Source organism: Rhinichthys klamathensis, unplaced genomic scaffold (genome assembly GCF_029890125.1).
Source record: "Rhinichthys klamathensis goyatoka isolate OS25496 unplaced genomic scaffold, OSU_Roscu_1.1 h1tg000391l_1, whole genome shotgun sequence".
Lineage (NCBI taxonomy): Eukaryota > Metazoa > Chordata > Actinopteri > Cypriniformes > Leuciscidae > Rhinichthys > Rhinichthys klamathensis.
The window spans coordinates 956,944-976,955 of NW_026606894.1; the positions used below are offsets into that span (position 1 = coordinate 956,944).

The 20,012-nt window shown below is 37.6% G+C and overlaps 1 long non-coding RNA gene across 1 annotated transcript; it reads left to right on the top strand.

Annotated features, from left to right (window-relative positions):
- The first annotated feature begins 17,627 nt into the window (after nt 1-17,627).
- Nucleotides 17,628-19,351, top strand: LOC130070015 (uncharacterized). The gene is made up of 5 exons (XR_008803827.1): nt 17,628-17,807; nt 17,916-17,989; nt 18,092-18,145; nt 18,807-18,864; nt 18,962-19,351. It is a non-coding gene; the product is annotated as an uncharacterized LOC130070015 (long non-coding RNA).
- Nucleotides 19,352-20,012: the final 661 nt, after the last annotated feature.

Here is a 20,012-nt window from a genome sequence, read left to right on the forward strand (position 1 = left end):
CTTATTTATTAAACCCAGGCAATTGGTTGATGAAACATTGATTCAAATTAAGATACAATTAATGCAAAACGAAATTCAGGTTAAAGAAAGGTTTTCTGTTTTCTGTTTGATGTCTCTGTGAAAGTTTTAAAGCATTTTTTATGCCGCTTTCAGAGCGCTCACATCCGTAACGGAGAACACGTCCATAACATTGTTTTTTACTCATAAATGCAAACCCGAAAAATAAAATAAAACAAAATTAATATTTTATGTACTGTGGAGACTGAGCGCCAACCCTTCTTCATTTGCTGGGTAGTAGCCTACTTTGGTTTGCGCAGTGTAATTCACATAATCAGTTAAAATATATTTTGCCTCCTAAAGTTTTTTTTTTAAGAAATCAGAAATCCCTCGTGGCTACGCCACTGCCACATTTGAACCTGACTGTGTTAAACACACCACATACTCAAGAACATCAAACCAAATGCTTGGCTTACATTAATGTGTAATATAAAATCTGACCATGGAGTTGACTTTGGCGGAAAGCTGAAAGTGATTGCTGATAGGCTGTCCCAATCAGTGGCGCCTGCACAATCCAATCACGTTTGAGAGGGAAACAACAAATTGAGGGTTTCGGAGATTTTTCTTTACTTTTTTTTTTTTTTTTACTCGGGTACTCACAGTTATGGATAGAAATGTATTGGAGTAAAGAGTACAATATTTGCCTCTCAAATGTACTTGGAGTAAAGTCACGAGTACTCCCCAAAAATGATACTCGAGTAAAGTACAGATCCCTCAAAATTGTACTTAAGTACTGTACTCAAGTAAATGTACTCCGTTACTGTCCGGCTCTGCCAAGAACAGAACACCACAATCGCTTAGACGCCATTCTGCTCATAGACAGTGCTCCAGCATATCAACAATGACCGCGCCGGTCCGCGCAGACTATGATTGACAGCTCCCTCATGAGCGAGGGCGGGTATGTGTTGAAACGGTGCTGTCAATCAACAATCGTGGGAGGGGCTTCCGAGCGTGTGACGTCACATGGTCGAACGGCTTGATTTGAGGCAGGGGAAAACATATAAGGAGATTAAAACAAAAAACACTGGATGGATTTTTATCATTTTATGATGGTTGTGTACAGGCACTGCCAACACACATTTCAGTACAATCAACTTGTAAAAGTGCATGTACCATTATATGACCCCTTTAAGAACTCGTCTGACCAACTAGCAGTTAGCCGAGGGTTAATCAGGCTTACTTTTCAGATTTGAATTAGACCAATCTACATTTTTTTATGTAACTGACATAAAATTAATGAAAAAATATATCGGATGACAAACTTTCTAAGACCAGTGCTTTAAATGGGCCGGTACGCACCGCCACTTCCAAATATAGCTCTTGAGCGTACCACCACCTCTCCGTGCGCCCAGAACGTGCTTTTAGCGTACCGGTACGCTCATTTGCACATCTGTTTTAATCCTTTGGCTGCGCTGCCGCTTTTCAGAGCTCCCTTCACAATGCACGCCTCCTAATTCGTCCCACCGAGAGCAGAGACTACATTACCCATACACCCTTGAGTTTTACAAGTGAAAAGCGCATGCGTCGCTTTTGCCGCTGTCAGTGTTAGCTGCTCGGTTAAAATACAAATAGAGCATCACAGTGCGTGCCGTGTACTGTCTGGTTAAACCCCGCGAAGGCCCGTGAAGACTGAAGATCGTGTAATGACGTAGGGCTAGCTCATTGGTCGCACGTCAGAGGCGCCCGCGCCATTGGATGTGCAGTTGCCGCAGTACAGCCTATGAGCGAGCCAGATGCTCAATGTGTTTTACATATAAGCTTCATTAAATCAGAAAAGGAGTGTCCCTGCACATTCACTATATAAAATTCACTGGAGGAAAAAGTTTGCGTGGCCGTCGTCAGATTTGGAAGTCGCTCAAAAGGCTCTTTCGCGGTTGTGGCTTCAGTCAACTTCAGTGAGGCGCGGTGGTTTATGGGATGAGTAGTTCCTTCGCTCGGAAATGAAAATATGTACACAGTCTTGCACCTTTGATTTTATTTGGATTTTCTCTTCGTTTTTTCACTCAAAATGATATGTTGTATGCTTATGAGTTCAGCCGTAGCTGGTTATCCTCAGACATGCTCTAAAACTCTTTAGATACGGTTTTTCCAAAACGTCAATGGGAGAAACGAATGGGAAATTTACTTCCGGCACCGAAGCTCTCTCGGGCTGTGGGCGGGACTGTTATGCTCTATACCCCAGACAATAACATTTAATTTTGTAACAGAATAATTTTTTTTTTTTTTTACAAATGTAATTTTACTCTGTTTATTAATGTTTTTACTCAACATTTGTGTAGTTTTGGGAGGATTTATGATATCTTTTAAATTTCTATAAATAAATAAATATTTATTTAAATAGGCTTTTTACAAAAAAAAACAGCATTTTATGTCAAATTCACTTTAGAAAAGACCCAGATTTCTAACTTTCATTCATGGAGATAAAATGGATAATTTTACATGGTTTAATGTAAGATTTTTGGCCATTTTTTGGAAAATGCAGTTTTAAAATAAAATAAAAATCACTTTAACCACTAGATGGCTATAGAGCTTCACTATATGCTATTTGACTAATCAAAATATATCTTTTCACAAGTTTTTCCAGTTGGATTCATATCCACATTTTGTACATTTTATTTATGTTCAGTAGCTCTTTCTACTGTAGCTCTTTCTAAAGGTATTTTTTCAATTTTGCACATTTTATGTTCAGTAGCTCTTTCTAGCTTAAGCAAATCCACAAACTAATAAAAGGATTTATTATTTTTTATAAGGTCGTCTGTTGACGGCTGTTTATGTAAAACCCCTTCAATATAGTTGTTGTTACCTCAGGGGAGGAGGGGAGTCAAAAAAATAATAATAATAGAGTACCGCCACCTCTTTTGGGCCACTTAAAGCACTGTTTAAGACTAGTCTAAGCGTGTAAGTGTATGCATCATGCTAGCTCAATGAATAAACCAGAAACTGTGGCAACTCCTGGCGAGGTCTATGCGACTTTTAAATTGATACACTGTTACCTCAAGCAAGTCTTTTCCATATCCCGCTGCTTTTCAAGTAAATATAGTCGCATTGTGCAGGCCACACTCTCCGTACGGTACTTAGAAAATCTCCCGTGGAGACCTCGGCCCTGCGTTAGCTCTGAGCGCTAGGCTAAAATAATGAAGTTAGAGCAAAGACCAGCCGCTTTCTCCATCTCAACGCCTCACTGGTCAAAATGTCAATCATTTACTGACGTCTCCAGCCTACGCCACCGCCCCCGTGTCCATCCATCTCCAACCGTAACAGGTGATGTGATGTTCACCGAGCCGTTAGCCGGAGGCAGTAATGACATGAAAAAGCAACACATTTCACTGATATGTCCATTTTTCTAGCGTTTACGTATTCCTCTCTGATTGCTCATTTTCATTTCTCTCTTTATCCTTCCCATAGGAAAGAAAAATCACCGATATTGCAGTACAGATCCTAGTCTCTGACTTTTTCATTTTTAGGAGAACAATCTGAGATTGCGATCTTAAACACCAAAATACAGAAGAATCCAATCAAAAGTACGATTTTGGAATAAACTTTAAACGTTTCATTCGATTCTTCCAAGACTAAATAATCTGAGCATTGCTGTCCACATTTAAGTAAACAAATAAAAAATAAATGAATGAATTTACATTGGACTAATAATACATCAAAAGGGGCTTTGCATCCTCATTTCAGAAGACACACCATTAATCAAATTTTTCATTTGTGTCCATTTTTATTTCTCCCAAATGATCTCTAATACAAAGTTGATACTTTTAATGCATCGTAACAGAACTCCGTGAAGTCTCTGAGCAATCATTTTTGGGTTTCTCATTTCCCTCTTTCTTTCTGTCCCTCTGGTTTAAGTTAGATAAGGTTCCCTCTCGTCCGTGGTGTCCTCTGCACGCTCTCCTGGTCTTTCTGTGGAAGCAGAGGCCATCTTTCCGTAATGTAATTTCACAGTTCATTAAGACCAGGCCTCGCATGACCCAGTGCAGGCTTGAGTAATGACACAACACAGATTAGCCATTACTGCCCTCACAGAGACCGCCACACTTAACAAATAGATTCAGCCTTCTTCTTAAGCCATACGCGGAGTCTTATTAACTGGACATTAAAGACGTTACCAAGAACATTCACTGATTTTTTAATGTGTTATTCATGTTGCAAAGAAGTTCCGGTCACCTTGTGCTGTCTCATTCCTAGATAATGGGAAAAAAATATTTGATATAGCTTAGAATTGGATTTGCATTAGCTATACAATAGGATGTCCTAAGTCCTAATTATCAATCTCTCAGCAATGGCTATTAGTGGGTTACCCACAGTTTATTGTGTGGTACTGGTTCCACTTTGGTTTTGCTCTTCCACTTGATCTCCTCATTTTCTTGGGAACTTTATGTGACATCCAGGAAAGCTTGACACCGACTTTCCCTATTATGCAGATGACATTTTAATGTTGAGTTTATCGATCTATAGAAGTATCAATAATGGTTGTTTTATTATTTATTACGCATGAACATTGAGCCTCAAAGTGAAAAAAATAAACATGAACAGCGTTAGTATATGTATCAGAGAGGAACAATTTCTCATCCAGCCCATTATAACAGAGCAAAAGCACTCATTCAGATCAAGAGAGCGGCACTTAGCAGGGGTCAAGACAGAGTCACGAAGAAACATCATCTGAAGTTATTTCACACTAAATAATGGTAATTATTATGGGTTAATGTTGAAGTTAAAACCTGCTAAAAGACTGAACATGTTCTACAATTATTGTTAGTTAATGATAAACAAAAGGAGTAGTCTGAAAATGTGCAGTTTAGGCTTCACGTCTAAATGTTTAAAAAAATAGCGTACAGATGCACTGTTCAATGGATAAAATTACGCATTTCATTCTCAGAATATTGGTATTGGAATGAATTTTGTATTAACATTAGTGCTGTCAAACGATTAAAATACTGAATCACGATTAATCGCTGTTACGATTTGCGTGGAAGCAAAGGCTGAAGTCGGATCTAAACGCAGCAGTAGACTTTAATACAGATTCAGAACAGACACTCGTGGTACGCACATTCAAACATACATTCAATAACTGACCATGAACAAAAGAGAAGACAGGATATAAATACACAGAGGGGATCAGGGAACAAGACACAGCTGGGGCAAATCAGAACAACGAGCGGGACCATACAACCTAACAAGACAACACACCTGAAACAAGGGACCTAATAATGACATGACTAGGATAACAGACTACAATTAACAAGGCACAAACTGAATAAAAGACCAAAGACAGAGAAACCACAAACCAAATTTAATAGATGTAAAACAATGTTGCTACACACTCATGAACAGTAGGTGGCGGTATGCACCTTAAGTTGCTTGCAATCCGCCTTGATAGAAAAGAAGAAGAAGAAGAACCACAAACCAGAAACATGACAAAATGAATAACACCGTAACAATCGCATTAATGTCATAGTTAACTCGTGATTAATCGCATTAATGTCATAGTTAACTCGTGATTAATCGCATTAATGTCATAGTTAACTCGTGATTAATCGCACATTTTTATCTATTCTAAATGTCTCTTGCTTTCTTTTTGTCCCATTATTTTTTCTCATTTTAATGCTCTTATCAACATGGAAAAGTGGATCGGCTTGCTTTGTGCAAATGTTTTTTTATTGAAAACAACATTGGCATATACTGTGTTCAATTTCACACTAAAACATTCTCACTTGGAGCAAATAATCTCTCACACAATGTAACACTGTCCATCAATAAAAGGGTGAAAGAAATACTGACGAGGTCCTGATATTGACGAAGGGGCGGAGAATTCGCATCAGCTGTGTGTGTGTGTGTGTGTGTGCTTGGCCATCATCAAGTGGTGTTTCAGACTGGACGTGCTGCGATGATGATAGCTCAGTTCACAACGACAAAACACACAGATCACTTTGGTCTTTTCAATGGGACCATTTGGCAACTTTTTAAAAGTAAACTTTCCATTCAGAACAGAGCCGGCCCGAGGCATAAGCGAACTAAGCGGCTGCTTGGGGCCCCCTCCCAATCGAGTTTTTATTTTATTATTTTATTTATTTATTTTTTTAGATGACTTAAACAAGTGACATAAATGAATGAATAACTATGAATTAATAATTCAAGACAAGAAAATTATGATTTCATGATCAATATATCTGCCTACAACTGCTGCTGTGTCTGCCAGCGTTTGAGTCATGCGCATAATCTAGACACCTCGCGCATGCATAGACAACTCATGCGCAACTGCGCATAAAGTCACGGTAATGTTAAACCATGTCACAAAAAAGGACGTATCCCTCTGGTGCCGAAAATAGAAAGAAGAAAAGGACAGAGGAGGAGAAAAAAGAGCAAGATAAAAGTATGTTTGCATAATTATTTACGGTGTGTTACTGTTTTGTCACTTGAGGTAGCAGCACGTATCGATAGATATCGGTTTAAGTTGGAGAAAACAGCCGCAGGGGAACTTAACCTTCTAGGTGTAAGGGTAGCATTTTGAATACATAATAAACATAGCAGTTTGAACTCTTCTCCACTTTATTATACCACACATCAGATCACTAACTCCAAAACCCGCGACACTCCAGTATCAAGTGCGCATGACCCATTCCTATCTACGGCAAGCCCCGAGGGGAAAAATACATTGCATACATACATATACAACGAGCGCCAGTACATCCAACAGTCTGTACAATAATAATAATAAATTAAAGCTGCAAGCAGCATTTAGCGGTGTTCAAGCAGTTAAGGCCTTTAAGGCCGTTAAGCACAAAAGCATCAAAAGACATTAAGTTTTATGTAGCAAGCATTTAACCATTGACATCATAGATGGAATAGACCATGTTTTAGCATGATTTACCATGATATACCAAATTTAGTGTGATTTTTCATGATCTACCATGTTCCAGTATGATTTACCATGAATCTAGCATGATTTACCACAGTTTATCATGATTTACCATGCTATAGGATGATTTACCATGATATACCACATTCTAGAATGATTTACCAGGATTGTAGCATGATTTACCATGATTCATCCCATTGCTAGCATGATTTGCCATGATACACCATGTAATTTTATTTTTTACTATGATTTAGCATGTTTCTATCGTGATTTACCATGATTTACCACATTGCTGCATTGATGTGAAGTGTCAATAAAAATGATAAACTCTGACAAAAAATGATTGTGTTATAATAGTTAACATGGAAAAACTGGTTTGCTTTAGTGCAGAAAAATGATGAAAATTAAGTGTGTCAAAATGAGAGTGAGCCAATAAGTGGTCTTCTACTGCCCTCTGCTGGCCACTCTACTTATTAATAAAGTGTTTTCACAGGTGCGTTTGCACTCATATGTAGACATTTGCTCACACACACACATACACACACACACACACACACAGACACACACACACACAAAGTCATTATGAAAATATATTTTGATGGTCTATAAGCATTTCATGTCTTTGCAAGCTATTAATCAGATTATTCAGAATTTATTCATAAACATGGGACTACACACACACACATTCTATTGTAGATTAAACTGTCTCATTCAGGGTTCACATTTGTCAATGTGACAATTCATTTTGACTAAATGTGAGTGTAAATGTTAAAATAGTGATTATGTTAATTCTAAATAAGAATTATAGAATATTAGTAGTTAGTAGCATGACAAAATGACTATTTTAAACAGCAGGGGGCAGTAGAATACAACTTATTGGCTTAATGTGCCATTATGTTATAACTTTAACCTTTTTAACTGTTATAGATGCATTATTTCTTATCTTATTTAGAGTAACATGTTCTGACTTGTTTTTAAGAAGATCTGAGCATTCATTGAAGAGATATAGGCTTTCTTGGTCAAGGCTACATATTGAAGTGACCCTAATACAGCCATCCAAATGAAGAAGTTATAACTTTTCTGATAATTATTTATCTAGAGAGTCCAGAGAATTGTACTGCACTGATTTTGAACATTATGATATAAATATTATATGATCATAGATGGAACACACCATTTACAGCCAATACAGGCACTTTACCATAGGAAATACATGTTTTTAAAGCTTTTCAACAGTTATAGCGCCACCTATTGTCCGATCTCCATAAAACTTTGCATGCGTGTTCATGATGTTATGGCACATATGCTCACCAATTTTTGTGAAGTTCTGAATTTTTATTTATGATTTATAGGCTTTTGAGTGTGTTTTGACACGCCCCTTTTTATAAATGATCCTGTTATAATGTACCAAATGGCAAAGTTCAACTTTTTTTCGATAATTATTGATCTAGAGAGTCCAGAGAATTGTCCTAGACTGGTCTGGTTCCGATCGGGCGAAAAACCAGGGACTAGTTCGCAAAAGTAGGTTTTTAACATATTTGTGAATATTTAATGAACGATTTGATTGACAGCAATGGTTCTAGAGGCAAAGTTGTTCAATATAAGGAGATCTATCATATGATATGCATTTTGTGGGGATATGTGCAACACCACGTGATTAAAGAGCCGTAAAACTCGTTAGCGCCAACTAGTGGCCGATTTCTTTCAAAACTCTTACAGACCTCTTAGGCCATGAGTCGAACATGCCCATCGAGTTTCGTTCTGATTGGCCTCCGTTAACCTCGTCTCATAGGGGCTCAAAATTCATTTGTCGATGGCGGCCATGTTTTTTGAGATATGCCAATGTCCTCATACACATACATGGTGCCTTGGACCAAGACACTGTATACCAATTTTCAAGTCAATCGGACTAACTGTCAGTCCTTTATATGTTTTTTTCATGTTTTAGCGCCACCTAGTGTTCGATCGTCGCGATTTTTTTACTGTGACCTCAAATAAAGCTCATACATACGTGTACCGAGTTTGGTGAAATTATTTCATTTTGTTCACGAGTTATACCCATTTTAGTAAAATTAGCTCCGCCTCCTGCGAACGTTTTGACGCCCCTTAGCAACCGTGAATCGAAAATTCAACTTTTTTCGATAATTATTGATATTCAGACTCCAGAGAACATTTCTACACTGGTTTGGTTCCAATCGGGTGAAAAACCAGGGACTAGTTCGCAAAAGTAGGTTTTGGACAAAATCCAAGATGGCGGAAAATTATTCCAGACGCAAATAAAATCGGAGATATACGTTTTGTCCGTCTTGAGCCAAGGATTACAGGGATATAAGACACTTGATTCTGGGATAAATGGTCTAGGAGTTATGCACGATTTCCTACTTTTGCTTGCTATAGCGCCACCTATGGGCCAATCGGGCTCATACTTTGATAACCTCTCCTCGATTTTTGTACTACCATCTGGCAAAGTTTCAAGGCTCCAGCCCTTACGGTTTGGGCTGCACGATGCGTTTTACAGGAGAAAAATAATAATAATTAAAGCTGCAAGCAGCATTTAGCGGTGTTCAAGCAGTTAAGGCCTTTAAGGCCGTTAAGCACAAAAGCATCAAAATACATTAAGTTTTATGTAGCAAGCATGATTTACCATGATATACTACATTTCAGTGTGATTTTTCATGATTTACCATGTTCCAGTATGATTTACCATGAATCTAGCATAATTTACCATAGTTTTACCATGATTTACCATGTTCTAGTATGATTTACCATGAATCTAGCATGATTCACCATAGTTTTACCATGATTTACCATGTTCTAGTATGATTTACCATGAATCTAGCATGATTCACAATGTTCTAGTATGCTTTACATGATTTACCCTGTTGTAGCATAATTTACCATCGTTTACCATGATTTACCACGCTCTGGTATGATTTACCATGAATCTAGCATGATTTACCATAGTTTTACCATGATATTCCATGTTGTAGTATGCTTTACATGATTTACCCTGTTCTAGCACGATTTACCATTGTTTACCATGATTTACTGCGTTCTAGTATGATTTACCATGCATGTGTCAGTACAAATAAAGTGTTACACTCTGACAAAATATGATTGTGTTATAATAGTAATTGTTATATAATGGATTTTATAGTAAGCATGGATAAATTGCAGTTAACATGGAAAAACTGGTTTGCTTTAGTTCAGAATTTTGTTGAAACTCAAGGCTGTTAAAATGAAAGTGAGCCAATAAGTGGTCTTCTACTGCCCTCTGCTGGCCACTCTACTTATTAATAAAGTCTTTTTGCATTCATATCTAGACACACTATCTAGACACACACACACACACACACACACACACACACACACACACACACACACACACACACACAAGTCATTATGAAAATATGAAATGCTTATAGACCATTAAAATATATGTCTTTGCAAGCTATTAATCAGATTATTCAGGATTTATTCAAAAACATGGGACTACACACACACATTCGGTTGTAGATAAAGTGATCTGAACTGTGTCTCATTCAGGATTAACATTTGTCTGTGACACAATGCTTCAATAGATGAATTTTGACAAAATGTGACTGTAAATGTTAAAATAGTGATTTTATAAACTCTAAATAAGAATAATAGAATATTAGTAGTTAGTAGCATGACAAAATGACTATTTTAAACAGCAGGGGGCAGTAGAATACAACTTATTGGCTTAATATGCCATTATGTTATAACTTTAACCTTTTAAACTGTTATAGATGCATTATTTCTTATCTTATTTAGAGTCACATGTTCTGACTTGTTTTTAAGAAGATCTGAGCATTCATTGAAGAGATATAGGCTTTCTTGGTCAAGGCTACATATTGAAGTGACCCTATTATAGCCATCCAACTGAAGAAGTTATAACTTTTCTGATAATTATTTATCTAGAGAGTCCAGAGAATTGTACTGCCCTGATTTTGAACATTATGATATAAATATTGTATGATCATAAATGGAACACACCATTTACAGCCAATACAGGCAATTTACCATAGGAAATACATGGTTTTAAAGCTTTTCAACAGTTATAGCGCCACCTATTGTCTGATCTCCATAAAACTTTGCATGCGTGTTCATGATGTTATGGCACATATGCTCACCAATTTTTGTGAAGTTCTGAGTTTTTATTTATGATTTATAGGCTTCTGAGTGTGTTTTGACACGCCCCTTTTTATAAATGATCCTGTTATAATGAACCAATTGGCAAAGTTCAACTTTTTTTCGATAATTATTGATCTAGAGAGTCCAGAGAATTGTACTGCACTGATTTTGAACATTATGATATGAAAATTATATGACCATAGATGGAAAAGACCCATTTACAGCCAATACAAGCAATTTACCATAGGAAATACATGGTTTTAAACCTTTTTAACAGTTATAGCGCCACCTATTGTCCGATCTCCATAAAACTTTGCATGCTTGTTCATGATGTTATGTCACATATGCTCACCAATTTTTGTGAAGATCTGAGTTTTTTTTAATGATTTATAGGCTTTTGAGTGTGTTTTGACAAGCCCCTTTTTATAAATGATCATGTCATAGCAAACCAAAGGGCAAATTTCAACTTTTTTTCAATAATTATTGATCTAGAGAGTCCAGAGAATTGACCTAGACTGGTCTGGTTCCGATCGGGCAAAAAACCAGGGACTAGTTCGCAAAAGTAGGTTTTTAACATATTCATGAATATTTAATGAACGGTTTGATTGACAGCAATGGTTCTAGAGGCAAAGTTGTTCAGCATGAGGAGATCTATCAAATGATATGCATGTTGTGGCGATATGTGCAACACCACGTGATTACAGAGCCGTAAAACTTGTTAGCGCCAACTAGTGGCCGATTTCTTTCAAAACTCGTACAGACCTCTTGGGCCATGAGATGAACATGCCCATTGAGTTTCGTTCCGATTGGCCTTCGTTAACCTTGTCTTATACTTCATTGGCCTATGGCGGCCATGTTTTTTGAGATACGCCAATGTCCTCATACACATACATGGGGCCTTGGACCAAGACACTGCATACCAATTTTCAAGTCAATCGGACTAACCACTAGGTGGCCATATGTTTTTTTCATGTTATAGCGCCACCTAGAGCTCAATCGACGCGATTTTTTTACTATGACCTCGGATTGAGCTCATACATATGTGTAGTGAGTTTGGTAAAAATATCTCATTTTGTTCACGGGTTATAGCCATTTTAGTAAAATTGGCTCCTCCCATAACGATTATTTTGCCCCCCCTAGCGACCGGAAATCAAAATTTCGACTTTTTTTCAATGATTATTGATATTCAGACTCCAGAGAACATTTCTGCACTGGTTTGGTTCCGATCAGGCGAAAAACCAGGGACTAGTTTGCAAAAGTAGATTTTGGACAAAACCGGAAATAGCGGAAAAATTTGCATACCGGAAATGAAATCGGAGATATACGTTTTTTAAGTCAAGAGTCCAGCTTTCCAATGATATAAGACACTTGACTCTACGACATACGGTCTAGGAGTTATGACCAGTTTCGCGCTTTTGGTTGCTATAGCGCCACCTATGGGCCAATCGGGCTCATAATTTGATAAGCTCTCCTCGATTTTTGTACTACCATCTGAGAAAGTTTCAAGTCTCTAGCATTTACGGTTTGGGCTGCACGATGCGTTTTACGGCGGAAGAATAATAATAATAATAATAATTAAAGCTGCTAGCAGCATTTAGCGGTGTTCAAGCAGTTAAGGCCTTTAAGGCCGTTAAGCACAAAAGCATCAAAAGACATTAAGTTTTATGTAGCAAGCATTTAACCATTGACATCATAGATGGAATAGACCATGTTTTAGCATGATTTACCATGATATACCAAATTTAGTGTGATTTTTCATGATCTACAATGTTCCAGTATGATTTACCATGAATCTAGCATGATTTACCACAGTTTACCATCATTTACCATGTTATAGGATGATTTACCATGATATACCACATTCTAGAATGATTTACCAGGATTGTAGCATGATTTACCATGATTCATCACATTGCTAGCATGATTTGCCATGATCCACCATGTAATAGTATTTTTTACTATGATTTACCATGTTTCTATCGTGATTTACCATGATTTACCACATTGCTGCATTGATGTGAAGGGCCAATAAAAATGAAGTGATAAACTCTGACAAAAAATGATTGTGTTATAATAGTTAACATGGAAAAACTGGTTTGCTTTAGTGCTGTGATTTACTGGTGAAAATCAAGTGTGTCAAAATGAAAGTGAGCCAATAAGTGGTCTTCTACTGCCCTCTGCTGGCCACTGTACTTATTAATAAAGTGTTTTCACAAGTGCTTTTGCATTCATATGTAGACATATGCTTACACACACACACACACACACACACATGGGATATGTTATTGTGAAAATCTCTTTTAATGGTGTATAAGCATGCATTTCACATATTTCTTTGTGATGTAATAATATAAAACTATATTAAAACTAATAAAAAAATTGCTTTAAGCGTTTGTTTGTTAGCCAATGCTGAAAGCTGATAAAAAAGATTAAAAATGTCGGTAACACTTTACAATAAGGTTCATTTATTAAACATTAGTTAATGTATTAATTAACATGAACTAACCATGAGTAATACATTTGTTTCTGTTTTTGTTCATCTTTGTTAACACTAGAATGGCCACGACGGTCATTTTGACCGTTTTGAATTTTATATCTGTAATAACTTTGTTGAAAAAAAAAAAAAATCCTGCTGGTACCTGACTTTTCCTAAAAGTGTCTGTATTTTCATTTAAAATGTTTTTAATATAAATTACACATAAGGCAAACAAACAAATGAACATATTTACCTATTTCGGCCATAGACGGTCATATTGACCGCACTGAATTTCACGGTATTCTTTTGTTACATTTCTCGCGGTTGACCTTTGTGTATTAGGAAAAAATCAGAAGATTCAATTGCAAAATGACAGATATGTTTATTGAGAGCTGGTCAGATGCTGGGAGAGTTAAGGTGTGCAAATGTCCGGTATGAAGCCCTTGGCAGCACAGGGACGCTGGAGTGAGTGCTGAACCAGGAGTGCTGAACACGGGATGACACACGGAAAACGTATACAGGCAGGGAACAAACACGCAGGAAAAATCCACAACGATCTGACAAAGGGCCTTTCTCAACCTGTGTTCTTGTCTGTACTTGTGTCCTTGTGTTCTTGTGAAACGTCATCTTTTGTGGCCCAAGTACTGTCCCAATACACAAGTTTGCATTTTGGCAAGAACAGTTAAAAATCCCGGATGTGTTCTTGACACGCCCATTTTACCAAGGATGCATCGGTTGGTAACTTGTGTGAACTTGACGGCAGAAATATCCCAGCATTCAATTCGGCATTCGAGGAAGGAGAGGCAGGTCAATACAGTATTTCGTTTTTCTACAATTACGTACACTATTTCATCACTAAATTCACTTCTGAGAACATTTGATGCGAGAAATCAACTGTGTAGATTTCAAATATTGGCATTTTTACGAAAATGTATGGCTAATCGAAAATGTGCTCAAACGTTTTCGGAAGTGAGAATCTCCATAAGCGCCTGCGGGTGTAACGTTAGCTATCGAGCCAACCGGCCAGTTTGCTCACAGACTCGTTTTTCCCCACAGCCAAGAGACCATTGCAGCCTGGCTGTTATCGTCAATAATTCTCGTTATGTTTGGGTACTGCAGACGGTGTCTGTGCGGGGGTATTATTGCGCAATACCAGCAAGAACACATCGTCTCAAACTGTCAGCAGCGTTCTGTGTGCTCGTTAGCTTGTGAGTTCATTCTTCCAAGAACAACTAGCAAGAGCGTTCTCCCCAAGAACACAAGTCCGTTCTTTGCATTCTTGGTTTTGAGAAACACCCAAAGACTAGGCGAGAACAGTAACACTGAAAAGGGTCGAATCGCTGATCAGTTGCAGCTGGCGCCTTGTTCAGAGCGCACGTGCTGATAAGCTGCATTGATCAGCGACCACGCACACACACACACAACAAGACGAGAAAGGAGACAGCGAATTCATAAACCGTGACATTGTCTCTCTCACTGTCAAAAGAATATCTAAATAAGATACTTTTAGTTGTTATTATCTTGTTCTGAGTTATGTTGAAGGGATATGGAAATATAGCTCTGTTGTGAATAGGCCCTATGCGATAATTACGGGCTACTGATATTATTATTTATAAATGTATAATTAAACTTTTTAAAATGTACAGTTTGGTGTTGTTTTGTTTTTAAAAGATATCCTAATACAACAAATGCATTAATCTCTCAATTGGGTATTTATCATTAAAGATATAGAGTTTGCAATCTAACGGTCAAAATGACCGCTTGTGGCAGTTCTAGTAGTTATGGAATTCTGGCACTTCTAGTGTTAACGTTAGTTAATACAAATCCAGCTGTTCATTGTTAGTTCAGGCAAAGAACGTATATTGACAAGAAGTGAAAGCCAATAGAACGTTCCATTGCAACACCAGCGCCCAGCAGCAGCCCTACGCGTCCGCCATTTTGGGGTGAAAGCGACTCGGCAGTCATATATTATACATATATTTAGTCCAGTGCAGAGGTCATTTTTAGGTTGAAATAATTAGGTGATTATTTTAATTCACAACAGTTAACGTTATATCCGTTAAAAAGAACCCAGATAGCAAAAAATATCGGCACGGCTTCTTTTTGCCGCCGGCCCCAAACTGTCGGCTATAGGTGCGCCCCGCTGGCGGAGATGAAACGTTTGCCGCCGAATACGTCACTCCCATTTCTTGCGAGATGCCGCCGGCGAACAGCCGCCGGGCCGCCGACTTCATTCTCTCTGGCGGTTGCCGCCGTCTAAATGAACCGCGGCCGGCTGGCGGCAAGCCGCATTGAAATCGACCAGCCATGTCATTGGCATGAGTGGAACTGACAGCATTTTAACTTTCACATTTAAAGCGATTATAATTATTATGTGAATTATATCAAATTTTGTTATTGTTGTTGCTCCAAAGTCATTAGGGTTTATAACAGATTTGACTCAGTCTGATTCCATGATAAGGTTTAGGAAAATACATTTAAATTACGTTGAAACTCTGAAGCGATTCAGTGATAGGCCTATGTAAAATATATAGAATTATTTTATTCACTTAAGGTTACAATTCTTTACATTTCTTTGATTTATGCACAATTGAGATGCACAAATAGTCCAAAAAGAATTCCTTTTGTAAAACTTACTTGGCAATAAATATCTTTCTGATTCTGATTAGGTTTTAAAATAAATATTTCATTCATGGTATGAACAATTTAGCAGAATAAATGGATGAAGTTAGACTTTTCACCAATGCCTGAAATCAGTGAACAGTGAAAGACATCTGCAACTTGGCCAAAAGCTTGGGTATGCTTTAGATTTTTTTTATTAATTTGCAACCATGGTAGCCTAATATTTATAATAAACATGAAAATCCCTGTTTTGACCTGAAAGATAAAGTGAAATATTTAGAAATATTTAGTCTCTCTGTCACCCCAGGAAATTTCGTTTATGTCTTTCATTTTTTTACAAGCTCGATTTTTTTATTTTTATTTTACCTTTTACAGGTAAGGGATTAATTTGCAATTGCGAGTTTTGCAATCTGTACAAATGTTTAAGAAAGTATTAAAGCACAAACAGAGAAGTACCTCCACCGGCCGAGAGGGGCAGTACCTAAAAAACGGAAGCAGATTTACCAACACAACAGTGGCCACTCGTCACACGATTTCAGTATTTGGAGAGGATATCCTATCTAGTCATTGACTACGATCTTTAAAGTAAGTACATTTTTCCTTTTTGTGTAACGCAATATTATGTTCATTTTTTACATTTTTAGTTCAGCTTTTTCAAATATGTTCTTGCCTTACTAGTCAAGCTAGTAAGTTAGCCTTGTTTACAAAGTTTTCGTCATGTTTCTGACATAGCTAACGTTACTTAGTTTCTTCCTGGCGTTAGTTTTTTCTTTTCTTCTTTTAACTATATTTACGTATGTTTATGCAAGTGTGAGTACTACAGTATGTGGTTTAAGATAGTATTGGTCAGTCGAATAATTAACTAACTTACGTAACCAAATCCTGAAGGACAATTCTCCCGCCCACGTGGGAATGGTAACGTTAGCAAAATCTTTACAACAAGAAAGACTGATCAGTATAACTTGTGTTGTTTTCTAACTAAACATAATGATGTTTTGTTTGATTCGACAACCATGCTGCTAGTCTAGATTAATTTACAGTGTTAGCTAACACATGCTGCTTCGCCTTTTTTACTCACTGAATTCAAGCATGTTCGACATGTTGAAATGTATCTAGCTACAGTAGATCGCCAAAGCTTTACATCTAGAAAGAAAGCTTTACATCTAGAAAGTTTAACTTTTGGTGTTTTCTTACAAAAATAACGATGTATGTGTGTGTGTATATATATATATATATATATATATATATATATATATATGTGTGTATATGTATATATGTGTGTATATGTATATGATTGTGTTTGTCTGAACATGGTTTTCTGTTGATCCACTTGTGAAAATGACTCGTTTTTTGAAGGGGTGAGCATTTTAATGTTATTGATTTTGCCTGGAAATTAATAAAAAAGTATACTTTATGCAAAATGTTCTTCTATTTTAGATGGTTCACATTGTTCAGTTTATCAACGAGGAGGATCTGCCATTTGCAGTGGTTCCGCAAGAGTGGCTCAGCGAGAGCATGTGCCATTGGCCCCCATTTAACCTCAGCAAAAAGACGAAGGCAACAATTTAGCCATCCTCTGCACACCTCCACACAGCACCTGGGAGAAACATCATTTTAAGTTCATGAAGGGAGCAGGTAAATGGGTCTGACTTGTGTATTTGATTTTCCTGTATTTCATCTGTGTAATTTATTTTCTGTTTATTGTGGATAACTGACTCTTTCATTCATTATTCCCTACTCTAGAATCTTGGAAGTCTCAAGAAAAAAAACTCTAGAAAGATGCATCGATTCCAGAAAACCAGGAAAATGCTGAACTGGTATGTAAAATCTATTGCTGTTATGCTGGATTTGTGATCCTGCCACTAAACTATACCATTTGTTAGATTTTCAAATTTCTGTTTCCTCTTTCTCGCAACCAGGTTTCTCCCCAGTAATCCAGACTCCACTTCACAGAGCCAAGAGTTTGAGTACAAGTAAGTGATGTTATTTGTGAAGTTTTTTTGTCTTGGAAACTATTGCTTCTATTTGAAGTCGGCATGAACCGGAAGTTACAAACGACTTTTCTCCAGTGTTGTGACGTATTTAAAAATGAAACGGTATATTGAACGGAGGGCAGGGTTTTACTCTAGCGCTCCTCTTCTCCATCTCTGCTCATAGCACGGTTTGAGGGGAGTTGCCACGCCCTCGCGCCATAGCACATGACCGGAAGAGAAGAGAAGTCGTTTCGAGGGGGAGGGAAGGGTAACGTATTTGATTAAAGATTATAAGGCTACATGAATTTTAAAAGAATAATGAAGTGCACAGATAAATCATTTATAATAAACACTACAATATTACATATAAAAATACGAATTGTAAAATCTTACTTCAAGAGCAGGTGAAGCAAGTTCAACAAACAATGTTGAAGACGTTTGCTTGCACTGAGCAATTAGGTACAACTTGCAAACAGCACCTGTGGCTGTCGGTTTAATTCCCACTGGGGCTACCTGTACATGTAGTAGACCTAGATATAAAGTAAAATTTAAGATTGTATACTGCATATATTACAGTCTGAATCCTTAGCCTTTCACATTTTTATTTATTTATGAGAAGCTTCAGAGAAATGTAATTTGTAACACTTTTTTGGATTTTCAGCTTGGTGTAGGGGATAAAGCATGTTTTAGAGACATGTTCCTGAAGACCATTGTTCAAAGTAAGTTGGATATTTTTTTTTTATTTAAGTAGATGTGTATGTCCTATTGTCCTCATGCAATTCAAATTAAATGACAGATCTGTATTTTCTATATTAGCCATCCGGAAGGACCCGGCAAGCCAGGATGCACTGATGAGGCGGTCCAGGTTAACGTTACACGTTACCTGAAAGGAGCATCTGACCGTGAAGGCAGAAAAAGGCGCCGCACAGCTGAGAGGGACCCACAGCCGACCACTTAAAACTAGACTGACTACTGACACCCCAGAATCACTGACAACTGGAATCCTTTCTTTATCTTGCAGTCAGTAGAATCAAGACCCCTAAAGAAGTCAGAAGTGTCAGACTACACTCACTCACTGTGGAAATTACTTTCTTTTTTTCTTTTTCAAATAAAGCTTGTAAATCCTTGTGCCACAGGTCAGCATTGCCGTTATAATGGCCTATTCTACTCCAGAGCTTTACTATAAATTACTACCACTTATCATATTGTTAGAAATGGTTGTAAATGTAGTTATACTTTTATTTATTTGGTATCTTGCACATTATTTGGTATCAAATATCCTCTTTACTTGTCATAATGTTTACTGGTAATTTGTTACCCTAGAGCTGTCCTTTTTATATGAAAACTTATTGTAAGTGTTGTAATTGCAGCCTTTTGAATCCAAAATTGAATTGGAAACCTGCATGTTAGTATATTGATTTATTTATTTTTCTGTTATGTTTCAGTGATCTGAAACATCTTGTTTAAATGACAGTTACTGTACTTTGAAACGTGGAATAAAAATGCCAATTGTAAATTTGTCTGGTTTGAGCAACCATTATTCTTGATAAACTGCATGCTATAAATAAAATATATATATATATATCTAGCCAGAATAAGCGGCGGCAGAGCGCTCGAAAATAGCGTTTGCCTCCGGCGGGCCGCGGAAGGACGGCCTTCAATATAAAGCGCGGCGGAACGGCGGTTGGCCCGCGGGCCGGCCGCTTAACGAAGGCGGTAGGAAGCCGGCTGCCGCTTTTAAAAAGCGGCTGCCGCCGGCGGTGCGCCGTCCAACGTGTTTGCGATGTCGCCATTCTGACGCTTCTACTGCCGCCGGAGAACCGACGGTGGTCCGCCGACTCATTGCTATCTGGGAAGTTGCTACTAG